This window comes from Cololabis saira, unplaced genomic scaffold, assembly GCF_033807715.1.
Source record: "Cololabis saira isolate AMF1-May2022 unplaced genomic scaffold, fColSai1.1 scf036, whole genome shotgun sequence".
Lineage (NCBI taxonomy): Eukaryota > Metazoa > Chordata > Actinopteri > Beloniformes > Belonidae > Cololabis > Cololabis saira.
Genome location: NW_026906200.1, coordinates 155,263 through 177,683, shown reverse-complemented (window position 1 = coordinate 177,683; position 22,421 = coordinate 155,263). Strand labels below are relative to the sequence as shown.

At 52.9% G+C, this 22,421-nt stretch overlaps 9 non-coding genes across 9 annotated transcripts; all 9 read right to left on the bottom strand.

The window, feature by feature from the left end:
• Positions 1 to 1,013: 1,013 nt before the first annotated feature.
• On the bottom strand, positions 1,014 to 1,087 carry trnai-aau (transfer RNA isoleucine (anticodon AAU)). The gene has a single exon. It is a non-coding gene; the product is annotated as a tRNA-Ile (tRNA).
• Positions 1,088 to 3,420: 2,333 nt separating this feature from the next.
• trnai-aau (transfer RNA isoleucine (anticodon AAU)) lies at positions 3,421 to 3,494 on the bottom strand. Its single transcript has one exon. It is a non-coding gene; the product is annotated as a tRNA-Ile (tRNA).
• A 2,333-nt stretch (positions 3,495 to 5,827) lies between these two features.
• trnai-aau (transfer RNA isoleucine (anticodon AAU)) lies at positions 5,828 to 5,901 on the bottom strand. The gene has a single exon. It is a non-coding gene; the product is annotated as a tRNA-Ile (tRNA).
• A 2,336-nt stretch (positions 5,902 to 8,237) lies between these two features.
• Positions 8,238 to 8,311, bottom strand: trnai-aau (transfer RNA isoleucine (anticodon AAU)). The gene has a single exon. It is a non-coding gene; the product is annotated as a tRNA-Ile (tRNA).
• A 2,106-nt stretch (positions 8,312 to 10,417) lies between these two features.
• trnai-aau (transfer RNA isoleucine (anticodon AAU)) lies at positions 10,418 to 10,491 on the bottom strand. Its single transcript has one exon. It is a non-coding gene; the product is annotated as a tRNA-Ile (tRNA).
• A 2,336-nt stretch (positions 10,492 to 12,827) lies between these two features.
• On the bottom strand, positions 12,828 to 12,901 carry trnai-aau (transfer RNA isoleucine (anticodon AAU)). Its single transcript has one exon. It is a non-coding gene; the product is annotated as a tRNA-Ile (tRNA).
• Positions 12,902 to 15,211: 2,310 nt separating this feature from the next.
• trnai-aau (transfer RNA isoleucine (anticodon AAU)) lies at positions 15,212 to 15,285 on the bottom strand. Its single transcript has one exon. It is a non-coding gene; the product is annotated as a tRNA-Ile (tRNA).
• Positions 15,286 to 17,618: 2,333 nt separating this feature from the next.
• On the bottom strand, positions 17,619 to 17,692 carry trnai-aau (transfer RNA isoleucine (anticodon AAU)). Its single transcript has one exon. It is a non-coding gene; the product is annotated as a tRNA-Ile (tRNA).
• A 2,327-nt stretch (positions 17,693 to 20,019) lies between these two features.
• On the bottom strand, positions 20,020 to 20,093 carry trnai-aau (transfer RNA isoleucine (anticodon AAU)). The gene has a single exon. It is a non-coding gene; the product is annotated as a tRNA-Ile (tRNA).
• Between the last annotated feature and the right edge of the window lie 2,328 nt (positions 20,094 to 22,421).

Sequence of the window (22,421 nt, the reverse complement as noted above, 5' to 3'; positions counted from 1 at the left end):
GTGCTGGAAGCTCTGGTGGTGGAAACTCCTGGGGTCTGGTGGTGATTTTGCTGGGGTATGGTGGTGAATGCTCCTGAGGTCGGGTGGTGGAAGCTCCAGGAGTCTGGTGGTGGAAGCTGGGGGTCGAGCTAGTGGGGTCTGGGGGTGGAAGCTGCTGGGGTCTGGTGGTGGAAGCTTCTGGGGTCTGGTGGTGGAAGCTGGGGGTCGAGCTAGTGGGGGATAACTGTCACAGACCTGGCTGAATCCATTTAGACTCTAGACCCCCTGTTTGGACCCTGACCAGACTTTGGGAACAGTGGGTGGTTCAGCAGAGTGGCGCAGCGGAAGCGTGCTGGGCCCATAACCCAGAGGTCGATGGATCGAAACCATCCTCTGCTAGATACAACTTCAGCTATATTATGAGTCTACTCGGGGACTGGTGGTGGAAGCTGGGGGTCTGGTGGTGGAAGCTCCTGTGTTCTGGTAGTGATTTTTCTGGGGTCTGGTGGTGAATGCTCCTGGGGTCTGGTGCTGGAAGCTCCAGGAGTCTGGTGATGGAAGCTCCTGGGTTCTGGTGGTGGAAGCTGGGGGTCGAGCTAGTGCGGTCTCGGGGTGGAAGCTGGGGGTCGAGCTAGTGGGGTCTGGGGGTGGAAGCTGGGGGTCGAGCTAGTGGGGTCTGGGGGTGGAAGCTGGGTGTCTGGTGGTGGAAGCTGCTGGGGTGCTCCTGGGGTCTGGTGGTAGAGACTTTTTTAAAGCTCGATGATTATACTTCATCACTGAGAGTTATGTGTATTCTCATTTTTTAAATGTTTTTTATGAAAAGTACTTTGATTTGTACATGAGATGTGTAATACAAATAAGCTTTCCTCACTTCATAAACTTAAATTCCTTATGTTTGAGTTATCTTTATTTCCTCTTAGCTTTAAGTCAGGTGATTATCAGACTTGACGAATTATTGTCGCACACCAAAGCTAACAATGGAACATACAATCTTTAGAGTCTGAAGTTTTTAAAGATATGCAGAGTAAGCAGTTTGGCCAGTATGGGGATTGAACCCATGACCTTGGCGTTATTAGCACCACGCTCTGACCTTCTGAGCTAACCGGCCTCAATGCTGGCGGCGTGTGTACTGTCACAGACCTTGCTGAGTCCATTTAGACTCTAGACCCCCTGTTTGGACCCTGACCAGACTTTGGGAACAGTGGGTGGTTCAGCAGAGTGGCGCAGCGGAAGCGTGCTGGGCCCATAACCCAGAGGTCGATGGATCGAAACCATCCTCTGCTAGATACAACTTCAGCTATATTATGAGTCTACTGTGAGATACTACCCTTGTCTCATTTAATAACAAACATAAAGTGATGTCATTATTTGTACAACTCCTCATGACTATGTTAAGAAGTGTTTTGTTTAGTTTCCTGCAAAGTAAACATAGTGGGAAGTGTTTCTTTCCACATCTAATAGTGTACAAACTCAGAATTTCACACAGAGCCTATGAGAAGCATATGAGCGTTTACCATATTTAGTTACAACTACAAAACACTTAACTGACGTTTTATTCTTTATTACTGAACTAAATGTTTGTCCAGATGGAAGCAACAGTATTTGTTTCCTTGCACAAGCTGACCAAAGGTCCTAACAAAAGGTCCTGAAACCAGAACATGAGTGAAAAGCAATATACGCCTGAGCATCTGACAGAGTGCTGTCCATGGTACCAGGAGCGTCTGGGTGTTTAGGGTACCAGGGCCCTGGTCGTCCAAGTAAGCGGGCTGGCTCTTTCACTCCGGTGGCCGGTTGGGGGGGGGGCTTAAGAGCGGGTCCCCGGGTTCGGACGGTGAGCCGGGTCTTTGGGTGGCTCCAGGTGAGCCGGGTTTTTTGGGCAGCGGGACGGTGAGCCGCGAGGCTGAGTGGCTTTCAGCGACGTGCTGCCTGTCAGTTTTTCTCCGGGTTGAAGGTCTTGTTTCGGGCCTGAGGCTAAGTGGCTCCGGACCGGCTGTGGTGTGTTTTTCTCTGGGCCGAGGGGAGGGGTAAGCGGATGTAAGCCCCGCGATTCTCGGCTGGATCTCCGCGGTCTCAGCGCCACGAGAATGCGGATGAAGCCCCCCGATTCTCGGCTCGGCTCGCCACGAGGCTCTGGTCGAGCTGGTCCGGGATTCCACGCACCTCCGGGGACTGGTGGTGGAAGCTGGGGGTCTGGTGGTTATGCTGCTGGGGACTGGTGGTGATTTTGCTGGGGTCTGGTGGTGGAAGCTCCTGGGGTCTGGTGGTGGAAGCTCCTGGGGTCTGGTGGTGGAAGCTCCTGGGGTCTGGTGGTGGAAGCTCTGGTGGTGGAAGCTCCTGGGGTCTGGTGGTGGAAGCTCCTGGGGTCTGGTGCTGGAAGCTCTGGTGGTGGAAGCTCCTGGGGTCTGGTGCTGGAAGCTCCTGGGGTCTGGTGCTGGAAGCTCTGGTGGTGGAAACTCCTGGGGTCTGGTGGTGATTTTGCTGGGGTATGGTGGTGAATGCTCCTGAGGTCGGGTGGTGGAAGCTCCAGGAGTCTGGTGGTGGAAGCTGGGGGTCGAGCTAGTGGGGTCTGGGGGTGGAAGCTGCTGGGGTCTGGTGGTGGAAGCTTCTGGGGTCTGGTGGTGGAAGCTGGGGGTCGAGCTAGTGGGGGATAACTGTCACAGACCTGGCTGAATCCATTTAGACTCTAGACCCCCTGTTTGGACCCTGACCAGACTTTGGGAACAGTGGGTGGTTCAGCAGAGTGGCGCAGCGGAAGCGTGCTGGGCCCATAACCCAGAGGTCGATGGATCGAAACCATCCTCTGCTAGATACAACTTCAGCTATATTATGAGTCTACTCGGGGACTGGTGGTGGAAGCTGGGGGTCTGGTGGTGGAAGCTCCTGTGTTCTGGTAGTGATTTTTCTGGGGTCTGGTGGTGAATGCTCCTGGGGTCTGGTGCTGGAAGCTCCAGGAGTCTGGTGATGGAAGCTCCTGGGTTCTGGTGGTGGAAGCTGGGGGTCGAGCTAGTGCGGTCTCGGGGTGGAAGCTGGGGGTCGAGCTAGTGGGGTCTGGGGGTGGAAGCTGGGGGTCGAGCTAGTGGGGTCTGGGGGTGGAAGCTGGGTGTCTGGTGGTGGAAGCTGCTGGGGTGCTCCTGGGGTCTGGTGGTAGAGACTTTTTTAAAGCTTGATGATTATACTTCATCACTGAGAGTTATGTGTATTCTCATTTTTTAAATGTTTTTTATGAAAAGTACTTTGATTTGTACATGAGATGTGTAATACAAATAAGCTTTCCTCACTTCATAAACTTAAATTCCTTATGTTTGAGTTATCTTTATTTCCTCTTAGCTTTAAGTCAGGTGATTATCAGACTTGACGAATTATTGTCGCACACCAAAGCTAACAATGGAACATACAATCTTTAGAGTCTGAAGTTTTTAAAGATATGCAGAGTAAGCAGTTTGGCCAGTATGGGGATTGAACCCATGACCTTGGCGTTATTAGCACCACGCTCTGACCTTCTGAGCTAACCGGCCTCAATGCTGGCGGCGTGTGTACTGTCACAGACCTTGCTGAGTCCATTTAGACTCTAGACCCCCTGTTTGGACCCTGACCAGACTTTGGGAACAGTGGGTGGTTCAGCAGAGTGGCGCAGCGGAAGCGTGCTGGGCCCATAACCCAGAGGTCGATGGATCGAAACCATCCTCTGCTAGATACAACTTCAGCTATATTATGAGTCTACTGTGAGATACTACCCTTGTCTCATTTAATAACAAACATAAAGTGATGTCATTATTTGTACAACTCCTCATGACTATGTTAAGAAGTGTTTTGTTTAGTTTCCTGCAAAGTAAACATAGTGGGAAGTGTTTCTTTCCACATCTAATAGTGTACAAACTCAGAATTTCACACAGAGCCTATGAGAAGCATATGAGCGTTTACCATATTTAGTTACAACTACAAAACACTTAACTGACGTTTTATTCTTTATTACTGAACTAAATGTTTGTCCAGATGGAAGCAACAGTATTTGTTTCCTTGCACAAGCTGACCAAAGGTCCTAACAAAAGGTCCTGAAACCAGAACATGAGTGAAAAGCAATATACGCCTGAGCATCTGACAGAGTGCTGTCCATGGTACCAGGAGCGTCTGGGTGTTTAGGGTACCAGGGCCCTGGTCGTCCAAGTAAGCGGGCTGGCTCTTTCACTCCGGTGGCCGGTTGGGGGGGGGGCTTAAGAGCGGGTCCCCGGGTTCGGACGGTGAGCCGGGTCTTTGGGTGGCTCCAGGTGAGCCGGGTTTTTTGGGCAGCGGGACGGTGAGCCGCGAGGCTGAGTGGCTTTCAGCGACGTGCTGCCTGTCAGTTTTTCTCCGGGTTGAAGGTCTTGTTTCGGGCCTGAGGCTAAGTGGCTCCGGACCGGCTGTGGTGTGTTTTTCTCTGGGCCGAGGGGAGGGGTAAGCGGATGTAAGCCCCGCGATTCTCGGCTGGATCTCCGCGGTCTCAGCGCCACCAGAATGCGGATGAAGCCCCCCGATTCTCGGCTCGGCTCGCCACGAGGCTCTGGTCGAGCTGGTCCGGGATTCCACGCACCTCCGGGGACTGGTGGTGGAAGCTGGGGGTCTGGTGGTTATGCTGCTGGGGACTGGTGGTGATTTTGCTGGGGTCTGGTGGTGGAAGCTCCTGGGGTCTGGTGGTGGAAGCTCCTGGGGTCTGGTGGTGGAAGCTCCTGGGGTCTGGTGGTGGAAGCTCTGGTGGTGGAAGCTCCTGGGGTCTGGTGGTGGAAGCTCCTGGGGTCTGGTGCTGGAAGCTCTGGTGGTGGAAGCTCCTGGGGTCTGGTGCTGGAAGCTCCTGGGGTCTGGTGCTGGAAGCTCTGGTGGTGGAAACTCCTGGGGTCTGGTGGTGATTTTGCTGGGGTATGGTGGTGAATGCTCCTGAGGTCGGGTGGTGGAAGCTCCAGGAGTCTGGTGGTGGAAGCTGGGGGTCGAGCTAGTGGGGTCTGGGGGTGGAAGCTGCTGGGGTCTGGTGGTGGAAGCTTCTGGGGTCTGGTGGTGGAAGCTGGGGGTCGAGCTAGTGGGGGATAACTGTCACAGACCTGGCTGAATCCATTTAGACTCTAGACCCCCTGTTTGGACCCTGACCAGACTTTGGGAACAGTGGGTGGTTCAGCAGAGTGGCGCAGCGGAAGCGTGCTGGGCCCATAACCCAGAGGTCGATGGATCGAAACCATCCTCTGCTAGATACAACTTCAGCTATATTATGAGTCTACTCGGGGACTGGTGGTGGAAGCTGGGGGTCTGGCGGTGGAAGCTCCTGTGTTCTGGTAGTGATTTTTCTGGGGTCTGGTGGTGAATGCTCCTGGGGTCTGGTGCTGGAAGCTCCAGGAGTCTGGTGATGGAAGCTCCTGGGTTCTGGTGGTGGAAGCTGGGGGTCGAGCTAGTGCGGTCTCGGGGTGGAAGCTGGGGGTCGAGCTAGTGGGGTCTGGGGGTGGAAGCTGGGGGTCGAGCTAGTGGGGTCTGGGGGTGGAAGCTGGGTGTCTGGTGGTGGAAGCTGCTGGGGTGCTCCTGGGGTCTGGTGGTAGAGACTTTTTTAAAGCTTGATGATTATACTTCATCACTGAGAGTTATGTGTATTCTCATTTTTTAAATGTTTTTTATGAAAAGTACTTTGATTTGTACATGAGATGTGTAATACAAATAAGCTTTCCTCACTTCATAAACTTAAATTCCTTATGTTTGAGTTATCTTTATTTCCTCTTAGCTTTAAGTCAGGTGATTATCAGACTTGACGAATTATTGTCGCACACCAAAGCTAACAATGGAACATACAATCTTTAGAGTCTGAAGTTTTTAAAGATATGCAGAGTAAGCAGTTTGGCCAGTATGGGGATTGAACCCATGACCTTGGCGTTATTAGCACCACGCTCTGACCTTCTGAGCTAACCGGCCTCAATGCTGGCGGCGTGTGTACTGTCACAGACCTTGCTGAGTCCATTTAGACTCTAGACCCCCTGTTTGGACCCTGACCAGACTTTGGGAACAGTGGGTGGTTCAGCAGAGTGGCGCAGCGGAAGCGTGCTGGGCCCATAACCCAGAGGTCGATGGATCGAAACCATCCTCTGCTAGATACAACTTCAGCTATATTATGAGTCTACTGTGAGATACTACCCTTGTCTCATTTAATAACAAACATAAAGTGATGTCATTATTTGTACAACTCCTCATGACTATGTTAAGAAGTGTTTTGTTTAGTTTCCTGCAAAGTAAACATAGTGGGAAGTGTTTCTTTCCACATCTAATAGTGTACAAACTCAGAATTTCACACAGAGCCTATGAGAAGCATATGAGCGTTTACCATATTTAGTTACAACTACAAAACACTTAACTGACGTTTTTTTATTCTTTATTACTGAACTAAATGTTTGTCCAGATGGAAGCAACAGTATTTGTTTCCTTGCACAAGCTGACCAAAGGTCCTAACAAAAGGTCCTGAAACCAGAACATGAGTGAAAAGCAATATACGCCTGAGCATCTGACAGAGTGCTGTCCATGGTACCAGGAGCGTCTGGGTGTTTAGGGTACCAGGGCCCTGGTCGTCCAAGTAAGCGGGCTGGCTCTTTCACTCCGGTGGCCGGTTGGGGGGGGGGCTTAAGAGCGGGTCCCCGGGTTCGGACGGTGAGCCGGGTCTTTGGGTGGCTCCAGGTGAGCCGGGTTTTTTGGGCAGCGGGACGGTGAGCCGCGAGGCTGAGTGGCTTTCAGCGACGTGCTGCCTGTCAGTTTTTCTCCGGGTTGAAGGTCTTGTTTCGGGCCTGAGGCTAAGTGGCTCCGGACCGGCTGTGGTGTGTTTTTCTCTGGGCCGAGGGGAGGGGTAAGCGGATGTAAGCCCCGCGATTCTCGGCTGGATCTCCGCGGTCTCAGCGCCACCAGAATGCGGATGAAGCCCCCCGATTCTCGGCTCGGCTCGCCACGAGGCTCTGGTCGAGCTGGTCCGGGATTCCACGCACCTCCGGGGACTGGTGGTGGAAGCTGGGGGTCTGGTGGTTATGCTGCTGGGGACTGGTGGTGATTTTGCTGGGGTCTGGTGGTGGAAGCTCCTGGGGTCTGGTGGTGGAAGCTCCTGGGGTCTGGTGGTGGAAGCTCCTGGGGTCTGGTGGTGGAAGCTCTGGTGGTGGAAGCTCCTGGGGTCTGGTGGTGGAAGCTCCTGGGGTCTGGTGCTGGAAGCTCTGGTGGTGGAAGCTCCTGGGGTCTGGTGCTGGAAGCTCCTGGGGTCTGGTGCTGGAAGCTCTGGTGGTGGAAACTCCTGGGGTCTGGTGGTGATTTTGCTGGGGTATGGTGGTGAATGCTCCTGAGGTCGGGTGGTGGAAGCTCCAGGAGTCTGGTGGTGGAAGCTGGGGGTCGAGCTAGTGGGGTCTGGGGGTGGAAGCTGCTGGGGTCTGGTGGTGGAAGCTTCTGGGGTCTGGTGGTGGAAGCTGGGGGTCGAGCTAGTGGGGGATAACTGTCACAGACCTGGCTGAATCCATTTAGACTCTAGACCCCCTGTTTGGACCCTGACCAGACTTTGGGAACAGTGGGTGGTTCAGCAGAGTGGCGCAGCGGAAGCGTGCTGGGCCCATAACCCAGAGGTCGATGGATCGAAACCATCCTCTGCTAGATACAACTTCAGCTATATTATGAGTCTACTCGGGGACTGGTGGTGGAAGCTGGGGGTCTGGTGGTGGAAGCTCCTGTGTTCTGGTAGTGATTTTTCTGGGGTCTGGTGGTGAATGCTCCTGGGGTCTGGTGCTGGAAGCTCCAGAAGTCTGGTGATGGAAGCTCCTGGGTTCTGGTGGTGGAAGCTGGGGGTCGAGCTAGTGCGGTCTCGGGGTGGAAGCTGGGGGTCGAGCTAGTGGGGTCTGGGGGTGGAAGCTGGGGGTCGAGCTAGTGGGGTCTGGGGGTGGAAGCTGGGTGTCTGGTGGTGGAAGCTGCTGGGGTGCTCCTGGGGTCTGGTGGTAGAGACTTTTTTAAAGCTTGATGATTATACTTCATCACTGAGAGTTATGTGTATTCTCATTTTTTAAATGTTTTTTATGAAAAGTACTTTGATTTGTACATGAGATGTGTAATACAAATAAGCTTTCCTCACTTCATAAACTTAAATTCCTTATGTTTGAGTTATCTTTATTTCCTCTTAGCTTTAAGTCAGGTGATTATCAGACTTGACGAATTATTGTCGCACACCAAAGCTAACAATGGAACATACAATCTTTAGAGTCTGAAGTTTTTAAAGATATGCAGAGTAAGCAGTTTGGCCAGTATGGGGATTGAACCCATGACCTTGGCGTTATTAGCACCACGCTCTGACCTTCTGAGCTAACCGGCCTCAATGCTGGCGGCGTGTGTACTGTGTCATTATTTGTACAACTCCTCATGACTATGTTAAGAAGTGTTTTGTTTAGTTTCCTGCAAAGTAAACATAGTGGGAAGTGTTTCTTTCCACATCTAATAGTGTACAAACTCAGAATTTCACACAGAGCCTATGAGAAGCATATGAGCGTTTACCATATTTAGTTACAACTACAAAACACTTAACTGACGTTTTATTCTTTATTACTGAACTAAATGTTTGTCCAGATGGAAGCAACAGTATTTGTTTCCTTGCACAAGCTGACCAAAGGTCCTAACAAAAGGTCCTGAAACCAGAACATGAGTGAAAAGCAATATACGCCTGAGCATCTGACAGAGTGCTGTCCATGGTACCAGGAGCGTCTGGGTGTTTAGGGTACCAGGGCCCTGGTCGTCCAAGTAAGCGGGCTGGCTCTTTCACTCCGGTGGCCGGTTGGGGGGGGGGCTTAAGAGCGGGTCCCCGGGTTCGGACGGTGAGCCGGGTCTTTGGGTGGCTCCAGGTGAGCCGGGTTTTTTGGGCAGCGGGACGGTGAGCCGCGAGGCTGAGTGGCTTTCAGCGACGTGCTGCCTGTCAGTTTTTCTCCGGGTTGAAGGTCTTGTTTCGGGCCTGAGGCTAAGTGGCTCCGGACCGGCTGTGGTGTGTTTTTCTCTGGGCCGAGGGGAGGGGTAAGCGGATGTAAGCCCCGCGATTCTCGGCTGGATCTCCGCGGTCTCAGCGCCACCAGAATGCGGATGAAGCCCCCCGATTCTCGGCTCGGCTCGCCACGAGGCTCTGGTCGAGCTGGTCCGGGATTCCACGCACCTCCGGGGACTGGTGGTGGAAGCTGGGGGTCTGGTGGTTATGCTGCTGGGGACTGGTGGTGATTTTGCTGGGGTCTGGTGGTGGAAGCTCCTGGGGTCTGGTGGTGGAAGCTCCTGGGGTCTGGTGGTGGAAGCTCCTGGGGTCTGGTGGTGGAAGCTCTGGTGGTGGAAGCTCCTGGGGTCTGGTGGTGGAAGCTCCTGGGGTCTGGTGCTGGAAGCTCTGGTGGTGGAAGCTCCTGGGGTCTGGTGCTGGAAGCTCCTGGGGTCTGGTGCTGGAAGCTCTGGTGGTGGAAACTCCTGGGGTCTGGTGGTGATTTTGCTGGGGTATGGTGGTGAATGCTCCTGAGGTCGGGTGGTGGAAGCTCCAGGAGTCTGGTGGTGGAAGCTGGGGGTCGAGCTAGTGGGGTCTGGGGGTGGAAGCTGCTGGGGTCTGGTGGTGGAAGCTTCTGGGGTCTGGTGGTGGAAGCTGGGGGTCGAGCTAGTGGGGGATAACTGTCACAGACCTGGCTGAATCCATTTAGACTCTAGACCCCCTGTTTGGACCCTGACCAGACTTTGGGAACAGTGGGTGGTTCAGCAGAGTGGCGCAGCGGAAGCGTGCTGGGCCCATAACCCAGAGGTCGATGGATCGAAACCATCCTCTGCTAGATACAACTTCAGCTATATTATGAGTCTACTCGGGGACTGGTGGTGGAAGCTGGGGGTCTGGTGGTGGAAGCTCCTGTGTTCTGGTAGTGATTTTTCTGGGGTCTGGTGGTGAATGCTCCTGGGGTCTGGTGCTGGAAGCTCCAGGAGTCTGGTGATGGAAGCTCCTGGGTTCTGGTGGTGGAAGCTGGGGGTCGAGCTAGTGCGGTCTCGGGGTGGAAGCTGGGGGTCGAGCTAGTGGGGTCTGGGGGTGGAAGCTGGGGGTCGAGCTAGTGGGGTCTGGGGGTGGAAGCTGGGTGTCTGGTGGTGGAAGCTGCTGGGGTGCTCCTGGGGTCTGGTGGTAGAGACTTTTTTAAAGCTTGATGATTATACTTCATCACTGAGAGTTATGTGTATTCTCATTTTTTAAATGTTTTTTATGAAAAGTACTTTGATTTGTACATGAGATGTGTAATACAAATAAGCTTTCCTCACTTCATAAACTTAAATTCCTTATGTTTGAGTTATCTTTATTTCCTCTTAGCTTTAAGTCAGGTGATTATCAGACTTGACGAATTATTGTCGCACACCAAAGCTAACAATGGAACATACAATCTTTAGAGTCTGAAGTTTTTAAAGATATGCAGAGTAAGCAGTTTGGCCAGTATGGGGATTGAACCCATGACCTTGGCGTTATTAGCACCACGCTCTGACCTTCTGAGCTAACCGGCCTCAATGCTGGCGGCGTGTGTACTGTCACAGACCTTGCTGAGTCCATTTAGACTCTAGACCCCCTGTTTGGACCCTGACCAGACTTTGGGAACAGTGGGTGGTTCAGCAGAGTGGCGCAGCGGAAGCGTGCTGGGCCCATAACCCAGAGGTCGATGGATCGAAACCATCCTCTGCTAGATACAACTTCAGCTATATTATGAGTCTACTGTGAGATACTACCCTTGTCTCATTTAATAACAAACATAAAGTGATGTCATTATTTGTACAACTCCTCATGACTATGTTAAGAAGTGTTTTGTTTAGTTTCCTGCAAAGTAAACATAGTGGGAAGTGTTTCTTTCCACATCTAATAGTGTACAAACTCAGAATTTCACACAGAGCCTATGAGAAGCATATGAGCGTTTACCATATTTAGTTACAACTACAAAACACTTAACTGACGTTTTTTTATTCTTTATTACTGAACTAAATGTTTGTCCAGATGGAAGCAACAGTATTTGTTTCCTTGCACAAGCTGACCAAAGGTCCTAACAAAAGGTCCTGAAACCAGAACATGAGTGAAAAGCAATATACGCCTGAGCATCTGACAGAGTGCTGTCCATGGTACCAGGAGCGTCTGGGTGTTTAGGGTACCAGGGCCCTGGTCGTCCAAGTAAGCGGGCTGGCTCTTTCACTCCGGTGGCCGGTTGGGGGGGGGGCTTAAGAGCGGGTCCCCGGGTTCGGACGGTGAGCCGGGTCTTTGGGTGGCTCCAGGTGAGCCGGGTTTTTTGGGCAGCGGGACGGTGAGCCGCGAGGCTGAGTGGCTTTCAGCGACGTGCTGCCTGTCAGTTTTTCTCCGGGTTGAAGGTCTTGTTTCGGGCCTGAGGCTAAGTGGCTCCGGACCGGCTGTGGTGTGTTTTTCTCTGGGCCGAGGGGAGGGGTAAGCGGATGTAAGCCCCGCGATTCTCGGCTGGATCTCCGCGGTCTCAGCGCCACCAGAATGCGGATGAAGCCCCCCGATTCTCGGCTCGGCTCGCCAGGAGGCTCTGGTCGAGCTGGTCCGGGATTCCACGCACCTCCGGGGACTGGTGGTGGAAGCTGGGGGTCTGGTGGTTATGCTGCTGGGGACTGGTGGTGATTTTGCTGGGGTCTGGTGGTGGAAGCTCCTGGGGTCTGGTGGTGGAAGCTCCTGGGGTCTGGTGGTGGAAGCTCCTGGGGTCTGGTGGTGGAAGCTCTGGTGGTGGAAGCTCCTGGGGTCTGGTGGTGGAAGCTCCTGGGGTCTGGTGCTGGAAGCTCTGGTGGTGGAAGCTCCTGGGGTCTGGTGCTGGAAGCTCCTGGGGTCTGGTGCTGGAAGCTCTGGTGGTGGAAACTCCTGGGGTCTGGTGGTGATTTTGCTGGGGTATGGTGGTGAATGCTCCTGAGGTCGGGTGGTGGAAGCTCCAGGAGTCTGGTGGTGGAAGCTGGGGGTCGAGCTAGTGGGGTCTGGGGGTGGAAGCTGCTGGGGTCTGGTGGTGGAAGCTTCTGGGGTCTGGTGGTGGAAGCTGGGGGTCGAGCTAGTGGGGGATAACTGTCACAGACCTGGCTGAATCCATTTAGACTCTAGACCCCCTGTTTGGACCCTGACCAGACTTTGGGAACAGTGGGTGGTTCAGCAGAGTGGCGCAGCGGAAGCGTGCTGGGCCCATAACCCAGAGGTCGATGGATCGAAACCATCCTCTGCTAGATACAACTTCAGCTATATTATGAGTCTACTCGGGGACTGGTGGTGGAAGCTGGGGGTCTGGTGGTGGAAGCTCCTGTGTTCTGGTAGTGATTTTTCTGGGGTCTGGTGGTGAATGCTCCTGGGGTCTGGTGCTGGAAGCTCCAGGAGTCTGGTGATGGAAGCTCCTGGGTTCTGGTGGTGGAAGCTGGGGGTCGAGCTAGTGCGGTCTCGGGGTGGAAGCTGGGGGTCGAGCTAGTGGGGTCTGGGGGTGGAAGCTGGGGGTCGAGCTAGTGGGGTCTGGGGGTGGAAGCTGGGTGTCTGGTGGTGGAAGCTGCTGGGGTGCTCCTGGGGTCTGGTGGTAGAGACTTTTTTAAAGCTTGATGATTATACTTCATCACTGAGAGTTATGTGTATTCTCATTTTTTAAATGTTTTTTATGAAAAGTACTTTGATTTGTACATGAGATGTGTAATACAAATAAGCTTTCCTCACTTCATAAACTTAAATTCCTTATGTTTGAGTTATCTTTATTTCCTCTTAGCTTTAAGTCAGGTGATTATCAGACTTGACGAATTATTGTCGCACACCAAAGCTAACAATGGAACATACAATCTTTAGAGTCTGAAGTTTTTAAAGATATGCAGAGTAAGCAGTTTGGCCAGTATGGGGATTGAACCCATGACCTTGGCGTTATTAGCACCACGCTCTGACCTTCTGAGCTAACCGGCCTCAATGCTGGCGGCGTGTGTACTGTCACAGACCTTGCTGAGTCCATTTAGACTCTAGACCCCCTGTTTGGACCCTGACCAGACTTTGGGAACAGTGGGTGGTTCAGCAGAGTGGCGCAGCGGAAGCGTGCTGGGCCCATAACCCAGAGGTCGATGGATCGAAACCATCCTCTGCTAGATACAACTTCAGCTATATTATGAGTCTACTGTGAGATACTACCCTTGTCTCACTTAATAACAAACATAAAGTGATGTCATTATTTGTACAACTCCTCATGACTATGTTAAGAAGTGTTTTGTTTAGTTTCCTGCAAAGTAAACATAGTGGGAAGTGTTTCTTTCCACATCTAATAGTGTACAAACTCAGAATTTCACACAGAGCCTATGAGAAGCATATGAGCGTTTACCATATTTAGTTACAACTACAAAACACTTAACTGACGTTTTATTCTTTATTACTGAACTAAATGTTTGTCCAGATGGAAGCAACAGTATTTGTTTCCTTGCACAAGCTGACCAAAGGTCCTAACAAAAGGTCCTGAAACCAGAACATGAGTGAAAAGCAATATACGCCTGAGCATCTGACAGAGTGCTGTCCATGGTACCAGGAGCGTCTGGGTGTTTAGGGTACCAGGGCCCTGGTCGTCCAAGTAAGCGGGCTGGCTCTTTCACTCCGGTGGCCGGTTGGGGGGGGGGCTTAAGAGCGGGTCCCCGGGTTCGGACGGTGAGCCGGGTCTTTGGGTGGCTCCAGGTGAGCCGGGTTTTTTGGGCAGCGGGACGGTGAGCCGCGAGGCTGAGTGGCTTTCAGCGACGTGCTGCCTGTCAGTTTTTCTCCGGGTTGAAGGTCTTGTTTCGGGCCTGAGGCTAAGTGGCTCCGGACCGGCTGTGGTGTGTTTTTCTCTGGGCCGAGGGGAGGGGTAAGCGGATGTAAGCCCCGCGATTCTCGGCTGGATCTCCGCGGTCTCAGCGCCACGAGAATGCGGATGAAGCCCCCTGATTCTCGGCTCGGCTCGCCACGAGGCTCTGGTCGAGCTGGTCCGGGATTCCACGCACCTCCGGGGACTGGTGGTGGAAGCTGGGGGTCTGGTGGTTATGCTGCTGGGGACTGGTGGTGATTTTGCTGGGGTCTGGTGGTGGAAGCTCCTGGGGTCTGGTGGTGGAAGCTCCTGGGGTCTGGTGGTGGAAGCTCCTGGGGTCTGGTGGTGGAAGCTCTGGTGGTGGAAGCTCCTGGGGTCTGGTGGTGGAAGCTCCTGGGGTCTGGTGCTGGAAGCTCTGGTGGTGGAAGCTCCTGGGGTCTGGTGCTGGAAGCTCCTGGGGTCTGGTGCTGGAAGCTCTGGTGGTGGAAACTCCTGGGGTCTGGTGGTGATTTTGCTGGGGTATGGTGGTGAATGCTCCTGAGGTCGGGTGGTGGAAGCTCCAGGAGTCTGGTGGTGGAAGCTGGGGGTCGAGCTAGTGGGGTCTGGGGGTGGAAGCTGCTGGGGTCTGGTGGTGGAAGCTTCTGGGGTCTGGTGGTGGAAGCTGGGGGTCGAGCTAGTGGGGGATAACTGTCACAGACCTGGCTGAATCCATTTAGACTCTAGACCCCCTGTTTGGACCCTGACCAGACTTTGGGAACAGTGGGTGGTTCAGCAGAGTGGCGCAGCGGAAGCGTGCTGGGCCCATAACCCAGAGGTCGATGGATCGAAACCATCCTCTGCTAGATACAACTTCAGCTATATTATGAGTCTACTCGGGGACTGGTGGTGGAAGCTGGGGGTCTGGTGGTGGAAGCTCCTGTGTTCTGGTAGTGATTTTTCTGGGGTCTGGTGGTGAATGCTCCTGGGGTCTGGTGATGGAAGCTCCTGGGTTCTGGTGGTGGAAGCTGGGGGTCGAGCTAGTGCGGTCTCGGGGTGGAAGCTGGGGGTCGAGCTAGTGGGGTCTGGGGGTGGAAGCTGGGGGTCGAGCTAGTGGGGTCTGGGGGTGGAAGCTGGGTGTCTGGTGGTGGAAGCTGCTGGGGTGCTCCTGGGGTCTGGTGGTAGAGACTTTTTTAAAGCTTGATGATTATACTTCATCACTGAGAGTTATGTGTATTCTCATTTTTTAAATGTTTTTTATGAAAAGTACTTTGATTTGTACATGAGATGTGTAATACAAATAAGCTTTCCTCACTTCATAAACTTAAATTCCTTATGTTTGAGTTATCTTTATTTCCTCTTAGCTTTAAGTCAGGTGATTATCAGACTTGACGAATTATTGTCGCACACCAAAGCTAACAATGGAACATACAATCTTTAGAGTCTGAAGTTTTTAAAGATATGCAGAGTAAGCAGTTTGGCCAGTATGGGGATTGAACCCATGACCTTGGCGTTATTAGCACCACGCTCTGACCTTCTGAGCTAACCGGCCTCAATGCTGGCGGCGTGTGTACTGTCACAGACCTTGCTGAGTCCATTTAGACTCTAGACCCCCTGTTTGGACCCTGACCAGACTTTGGGAACAGTGGGTGGTTCAGCAGAGTGGCGCAGCGGAAGCGTGCTGGGCCCATAACCCAGAGGTCGATGGATCGAAACCATCCTCTGCTAGATACAACTTCAGCTATATTATGAGTCTACTGTGAGATACTACCCTTGTCTCATTTAATAACAAACATAAAGTGATGTCATTATTTGTACAACTCCTCATGACTATGTTAAGAAGTGTTTTGTTTAGTTTCCTGCAAAGTAAACATAGTGGGAAGTGTTTCTTTCCACATCTAATAGTGTACAAACTCAGAATTTCACACAGAGCCTATGAGAAGCATATGAGCGTTTACCATATTTAGTTACAACTACAAAACACTTAACTGACGTTTTATTCTTTATTACTGAACTAAATGTTTGTCCAGATGGAAGCAACAGTATTTGTTTCCTTGCACAAGCTGACCAAAGGTCCTAACAAAAGGTCCTGAAACCAGAACATGAGTGAAAAGCAATATACGCCTGAGCATCTGACAGAGTGCTGTCCATGGTACCAGGAGCGTCTGGGTGTTTAGGGTACCAGGGCCCTGGTCGTCCAAGTAAGCGGGCTGGCTCTTTCACTCCGGTGGCCGGTTGGGGGGGGGGCTTAAGAGCGGGTCCCCGGGTTCGGACGGTGAGCCGGGTCTTTGGGTGGCTCCAGGTGAGCCGGGTTTTTTGGGCAGCGGGACGGTGAGCCGCGAGGCTGAGTGGCTTTCAGCGACGTGCTGCCTGTCAGTTTTTCTCCGGGTTGAAGGTCTTGTTTCGGGCCTGAGGCTAAGTGGCTCCGGACCGGCTGTGGTGTGTTTTTCTCTGGGCCGAGGGGAGGGGTAAGCGGATGTAAGCCCCGCGATTCTCGGCTGGATCTCCGCGGTCTCAGCGCCACCAGAATGCGGATGAAGCCCCCCGATTCTCGGCTCGGCTCGCCACGAGGCTCTGGTCGAGCTGGTCCGGGATTCCACGCACCTCCGGGGACTGGTGGTGGAAGCTGGGGGTCTGGTGGTTATGCTGCTGGGGACTGGTGGTGATTTTGCTGGGGTCTGGTGGTGGAAGCTCCTGGGGTCTGGTGGTGGAAGCTCCTGGGGTCTGGTGGTGGAAGCTCCTGGGGTCTGGTGGTGGAAGCTCTGGTGGTGGAAGCTCCTGGGGTCTGGTGGTGGAAGCTCCTGGGGTCTGGTGCTGGAAGCTCTGGTGGTGGAAGCTCCTGGGGTCTGGTGCTGGAAGCTCCTGGGGTCTGGTGCTGGAAGCTCTGGTGGTGGAAACTCCTGGGGTCTGGTGGTGATTTTGCTGGGGTATGGTGGTGAATGCTCCTGAGGTCTGGTGGTGGAAGCTCCAGGAGTCTGGTGGTGGAAGCTGGGGGTCGAGCTAGTGGGGTCTGGGGGTGGAAGCTGCTGGGGTCTGGTGGTGGAAGCTTCTGGGGTCTGGTGGTGGAAGCTGGGGGTCGAGCTAGTGGGGGATAACTGTCACAGACCTGGCTGAATCCATTTAGACTCTAGACCCCCTGTTTGGACCCTGACCAGACTTTGGGAACAGTGGGTGGTTCAGCAGAGTGGCGCAGCGGAAGCGTGCTGGGCCCATAACCCAGAGGTCGATGGATCGAAACCATCCTCTGCTAGATACAACTTCAGCTATATTATGAGTCTACTCGGGGACTGGTGGTGGAAGCTGGGGGTCTGGTGGTGGAAGCTCCTGTGTTCTGGTAGTGATTTTTCTGGGGTCTGGTGGTGAATGCTCCTGGGGTCTGGTGCTGGAAGCTCCAGGAGTCTGGTGATGGAAGCTCCTGGGTTCTGGTGGTGGAAGCTGGGGGTCGAGCTAGTGCGGTCTCGGGGTGGAAGCTGGGGGTCGAGCTAGTGGGGTCTGGGGGTGGAAGCTGGGGGTCGAGCTAGTGGGGTCTGGGGGTGGAAGCTGGGTGTCTGGTGGTGGAAGCTGCTGGGGTGCTCCTGGGGTCTGGTGGTAGAGACTTTTTTAAAGCTCGATGATTATACTTCATCACTGAGAGTTATGTGTATTCTCATTTTTTAAATGTTTTTTATGAAAAGTACTTTGATTTGTACATGAGATGTGTAATACAAATAAGCTTTCCTCACTTCATAAACTTAAATTCCTTATGTTTGAGTTATCTTTATTTCCTCTTAGCTTTAAGTCAGGTGATTATCAGACTTGACGAATTATTGTCGCACACCAAAGCTAACAATGGAACATACAATCTTTAGAGTCTGAAGTTTTTAAAGATATGCAGAGTAAGCAGTTTGGCCAGTATGGGGATTGAACCCATGACCTTGGCGTTATTAGCACCACGCTCTGACCTTCTGAGCTAACCGGCCTCAATGCTGGCGGCGTGTGTACTGTCACAGACCTTGCTGAGTCCATTTAGACTCTAGACCCCCTGTTTGGACCCTGACCAGACTTTGGGAACAGTGGGTGGTTCAGCAGAGTGGCGCAGCGGAAGCGTGCTGGGCCCATAACCCAGAGGTCGATGGATCGAAACCATCCTCTGCTAGATACAACTTCAGCTATATTATGAGTCTACTGTGAGATACTACCCTTGTCTCATTTAATAACAAACATAAAGTGATGTCATTATTTGTACAACTCCTCATGACTATGTTAAGAAGTGTTTTGTTTAGTTTCCTGCAAAGTAAACATAGTGGGAAGTGTTTCTTTCCACATCTAATAGTGTACAAACTCAGAATTTCACACAGAGCCTATGAGAAGCATATGAGCGTTTACCATATTTAGTTACAACTACAAAACACTTAACTGACGTTTTATTCTTTATTACTGAACTAAATGTTTGTCCAGATGGAAGCAACAGTATTTGTTTCCTTGCACAAGCTGACCAAAGGTCCTAACAAAAGGTCCTGAAACCAGAACATGAGTGAAAAGCAATATACGCCTGAGCATCTGACAGAGTGCTGTCCATGGTACCAGGAGCGTCTGGGTGTTTAGGGTACCAGGGCCCTGGTCGTCCAAGTAAGCGGGCTGGCTCTTTCACTCCGGTGGCCGGTTGGGGGGGGGGCTTAAGAGCGGGTCCCCGGGTTCGGACGGTGAGCCGGGTCTTTGGGTGGCTCCAGGTGAGCCGGGTTTTTTGGGCAGCGGGACGGTGAGCCGCGAGGCTGAGTGGCTTTCAGCGACGTGCTGCCTGTCAGTTTTTCTCCGGGTTGAAGGTCTTGTTTCGGGCCTGAGGCTAAGTGGCTCCGGACCGGCTGTGGTGTGTTTTTCTCTGGGCCGAGGGGAGGGGTAAGCGGATGTAAGCCCCGCGATTCTCGGCTGGATCTCCGCGGTCTCAGCGCCACCAGAATGCGGATGAAGCCCCCCGATTCTCGGCTCGGCTCGCCACGAGGCTCTGGTCGAGCTGGTCCGGGATTCCACGCACCTCCGGGGACTGGTGGTGGAAGCTGGGGGTCTGGTGGTTATGCTGCTGGGGACTGGTGGTGATTTTGCTGGGGTCTGGTGGTGGAAGCTCCTGGGGTCTGGTGGTGGAAGCTCCTGGGGTCTGGTGGTGGAAGCTCCTGGGGTCTGGTGGTGGAAGCTCTGGTGGTGGAAGCTCCTGGGGTCTGGTGGTGGAAGCTCCTGGGGTCTGGTGCTGGAAGCTCTGGTGGTGGAAGCTCCTGGGGTCTGGTGCTGGAAGCTCCTGGGGTCTGGTGCTGGAAGCTCTGGTGGTGGAAACTCCTGGGGTCTGGTGGTGATTTTGCTGGGGTATGGTGGTGAATGCTCCTGAGGTCTGGTGGTGGAAGCTCCAGGAGTCTGGTGGTGGAAGCTGGGGGTCGAGCTAGTGGGGTCTGGGGGTGGAAGCTGCTGGGGTCTGGTGGTGGAAGCTTCTGGGGTCTGGTGGTGGAAGCTGGGGGTCGAGCTAGTGGGGGATAACTGTCACAGACCTGGCTGAATCCATTTAGACTCTAGACCCCCTGTTTGGACCCTGACCAGACTTTGGGAACAGTGGGTGGTTCAGCAGAGTGGCGCAGCGTGCTGGGCCCATAACCCAGAGGTCGATGGATCGAAACCATCCTCTGCTAGATACAACTTCAGCTATATTATGAGTCTACTCGGGGACTGGTGGTGGAAGCTGGGGGTCTGGTGGTGGAAGCTCCTGTGTTCTGGTAGTGATTTTTCTGAGGTCTGGTGGTGAATGCTCCTGGGGTCTGGTGCTGGAAGCTCCAGGAGTCTGGTGATGGAAGCTCCTGGGTTCTGGTGGTGGAAGCTGGGGGTCGAGCTAGTGCGGTCTCGGGGTGGAAGCTGGGGGTTGAGCTAGTGGGGTCTGGGGGTGGAAGCTGGGGGTTGAGCTAGTGGGGTCTGGGGGTGGAAGCTGGGTGTCTGGTGGTGGAAGCTGCTGGGGTGCTCCTGGGGTCTGGTGGTAGAGACTTTTTTAAAGCTTGATGATTATACTTCATCACTGAGAGTTATGTGTATTCTCATTTTTTAAATGTTTTTTATGAAAAGTACTTTGATTTGTACATGAGATGTGTAATACAAATAAGCTTTCCTCACTTCATAAACTTAAATTCCTTATGTTTGAGTTATCTTTATTTCCTCTTAGCTTTAAGTCAGGTGATTATCAGACTTGACGAATTATTGTCGCACACCAAAGCTAACAATGGAACATACAATCTTTAGAGTCTGAAGTTTTTAAAGATATGCAGAGTAAGCAGTTTGGCCAGTATGGGGATTGAACCCATGACCTTGGCGTTATTAGCACCACGCTCTGACCTTCTGAGCTAACCGGCCTCAATGCTGGCGGCGTGTGTACTGTCACAGACCTTGCTGAGTCCATTTAGACTCTAGACCCCCTGTTTGGACCCTGACCAGACTTTGGGAACAGTGGGTGGTTCAGCAGAGTGGCGCAGCGGAAGCGTGCTGGGCCCATAACCCAGAGGTCGATGGATCGAAACCATCCTCTGCTAGATACAACTTCAGCTATATTATGAGTCTACTGTGAGATACTACCCTTGTCTCATTTAATAACAAACATAAAGTGATGTCATTATTTGTACAACTCCTCATGACTATGTTAAGAAGTGTTTTGTTTAGTTTCCTGCAAAGTAAACATAGTGGGAAGTGTTTCTTTCCACATCTAATAGTGTACAAACTCAGAATTTCACACAGAGCCTATGAGAAGCATATGAGCGTTTACCATATTTAGTTACAACTACAAAACACTTAACTGACGTTTTTTTATTCTTTATTACTGAACTAAATGTTTGTCCAGATGGAAGCAACAGTATTTGTTTCCTTGCACAAGCTGACCAAAGGTCCTAACAAAAGGTCCTGAAACCAGAACATGAGTGAAAAGCAATATACGCCTGAGCATCTGACAGAGTGCTGTCCATGGTACCAGGAGCGTCTGGGTGTTTAGGGTACCAGGGCCCTGGTCGTCCAAGTAAGCGGGCTGGCTCTTTCACTCCGGTGGAGGGGGGGGGGCTTAAGAGCGGGTCCCCGGGTTCGGACGGTGAGCCGGGTCTTTGGGTGGCTCCAGGTGAGCCGGGTTTTTTGGGCAGCGGGACGGTGAGCCGCGAGGCTGAGTGGCTTTCAGCGACGTGCTGCCTGTCAGTTTTTCTCCGGGTTGAAGGTCTTGTTTCGGGCCTGAGGCTAAGTGGCTCCGGACCGGCTGTGGTGTGTTTTTCTCTGGGCCGAGGGGAGGGGTAAGCGGATGTAAGCCCCGCGATTCTCGGCTGGATCTCCGCGGTCTCAGCGCCACCAGAATGCGGATGAAGCCCCCCGATTCTCGGCTCGGCTCGCCACGAGGCTCTGGTCGAGCTGGTCCGGGATTCCACGCACCTCCGGGGACTGGTGGTGGAAGCTGGGGGTCTGGTGGTTATGCTGCTGGGGACTGGTGGTGATTTTGCTGGGGTCTGGTGGTGGAAGCTCCTGGGGTCTGGTGGTGGAAGCTCCTGGGGTCTGGTGGTGGAAGCTCCTGGGGTCTGGTGGTGGAAGCTCTGGTGGTGGAAGCTCCTGGGGTCTGGTGGTGGAAGCTCCTGGGGTCTGGTGCTGGAAGCTCTGGTGGTGGAAGCTCCTGGGGTCTGGTGCTGGAAGCTCCTGGGGTCTGGTGCTGGAAGCTCTGGTGGTGGAAACTCCTGGGGTCTGGTGGTGATTTTGCTGGGGTATGGTGGTGAATGCTCCTGAGGTCGGGTGGTGGAAGCTCCAGGAGTCTGGTGGTGGAAGCTGGGGGTCGAGCTAGTGGGGTCTGGGGGTGGAAGCTGCTGGGGTCTGGTGGTGGAAGCTTCTGGGGTCTGGTGGTGGAAGCTGGGGGTCGAGCTAGTGGGGGATAACTGTCACAGACCTGGCTGAATCCATTTAGACTCTAGACCCCCTGTTTGGACCCTGACCAGACTTTGGGAACAGTGGGTGGTTCAGCAGAGTGGCGCAGCGGAAGCGTGCTGGGCCCATAACCCAGAGGTCGATGGATCGAAACCATCCTCTGCTAGATACAACTTCAGCTATATTATGAGTCTACTCGGGGACTGGTGGTGGAAGCTGGGGGTCTGGCGGTGGAAGCTCCTGTGTTCTGGTAGTGATTTTTCTGGGGTCTGGTGGTGAATGCTCCTGGGGTCTGGTGCTGGAAGCTCCAGGAGTCTGGTGATGGAAGCTCCTGGGTTCTGGTGGTGGAAGCTGGGGGTCGAGCTAGTGCGGTCTCGGGGTGGAAGCTGGGGGTCGAGCTAGTGGGGTCTGGGGGTGGAAGCTGGGGGTCGAGCTAGTGGGGTCTGGGGGTGGAAGCTGGGTGTCTGGTGGTGGAAGCTGCTGGGGTGCTCCTGGGGTCTGGTGGTAGAGACTTTTTTAAAGCTTGATGATTATACTTCATCACTGAGAGTTATGTGTATTCTCATTTTTTAAATGTTTTTTATGAAAAGTACTTTGATTTGTACATGAGATGTGTAATACAAATAAGCTTTCCTCACTTCATAAACTTAAATTCCTTATGTTTGAGTTATCTTTATTTCCTCTTAGCTTTAAGTCAGGTGATTATCAGACTTGACGAATTATTGTCGCACACCAAAGCTAACAATGGAACATACAATCTTTAGAGTCTGAAGTTTTTAAAGATATGCAGAGTAAGCA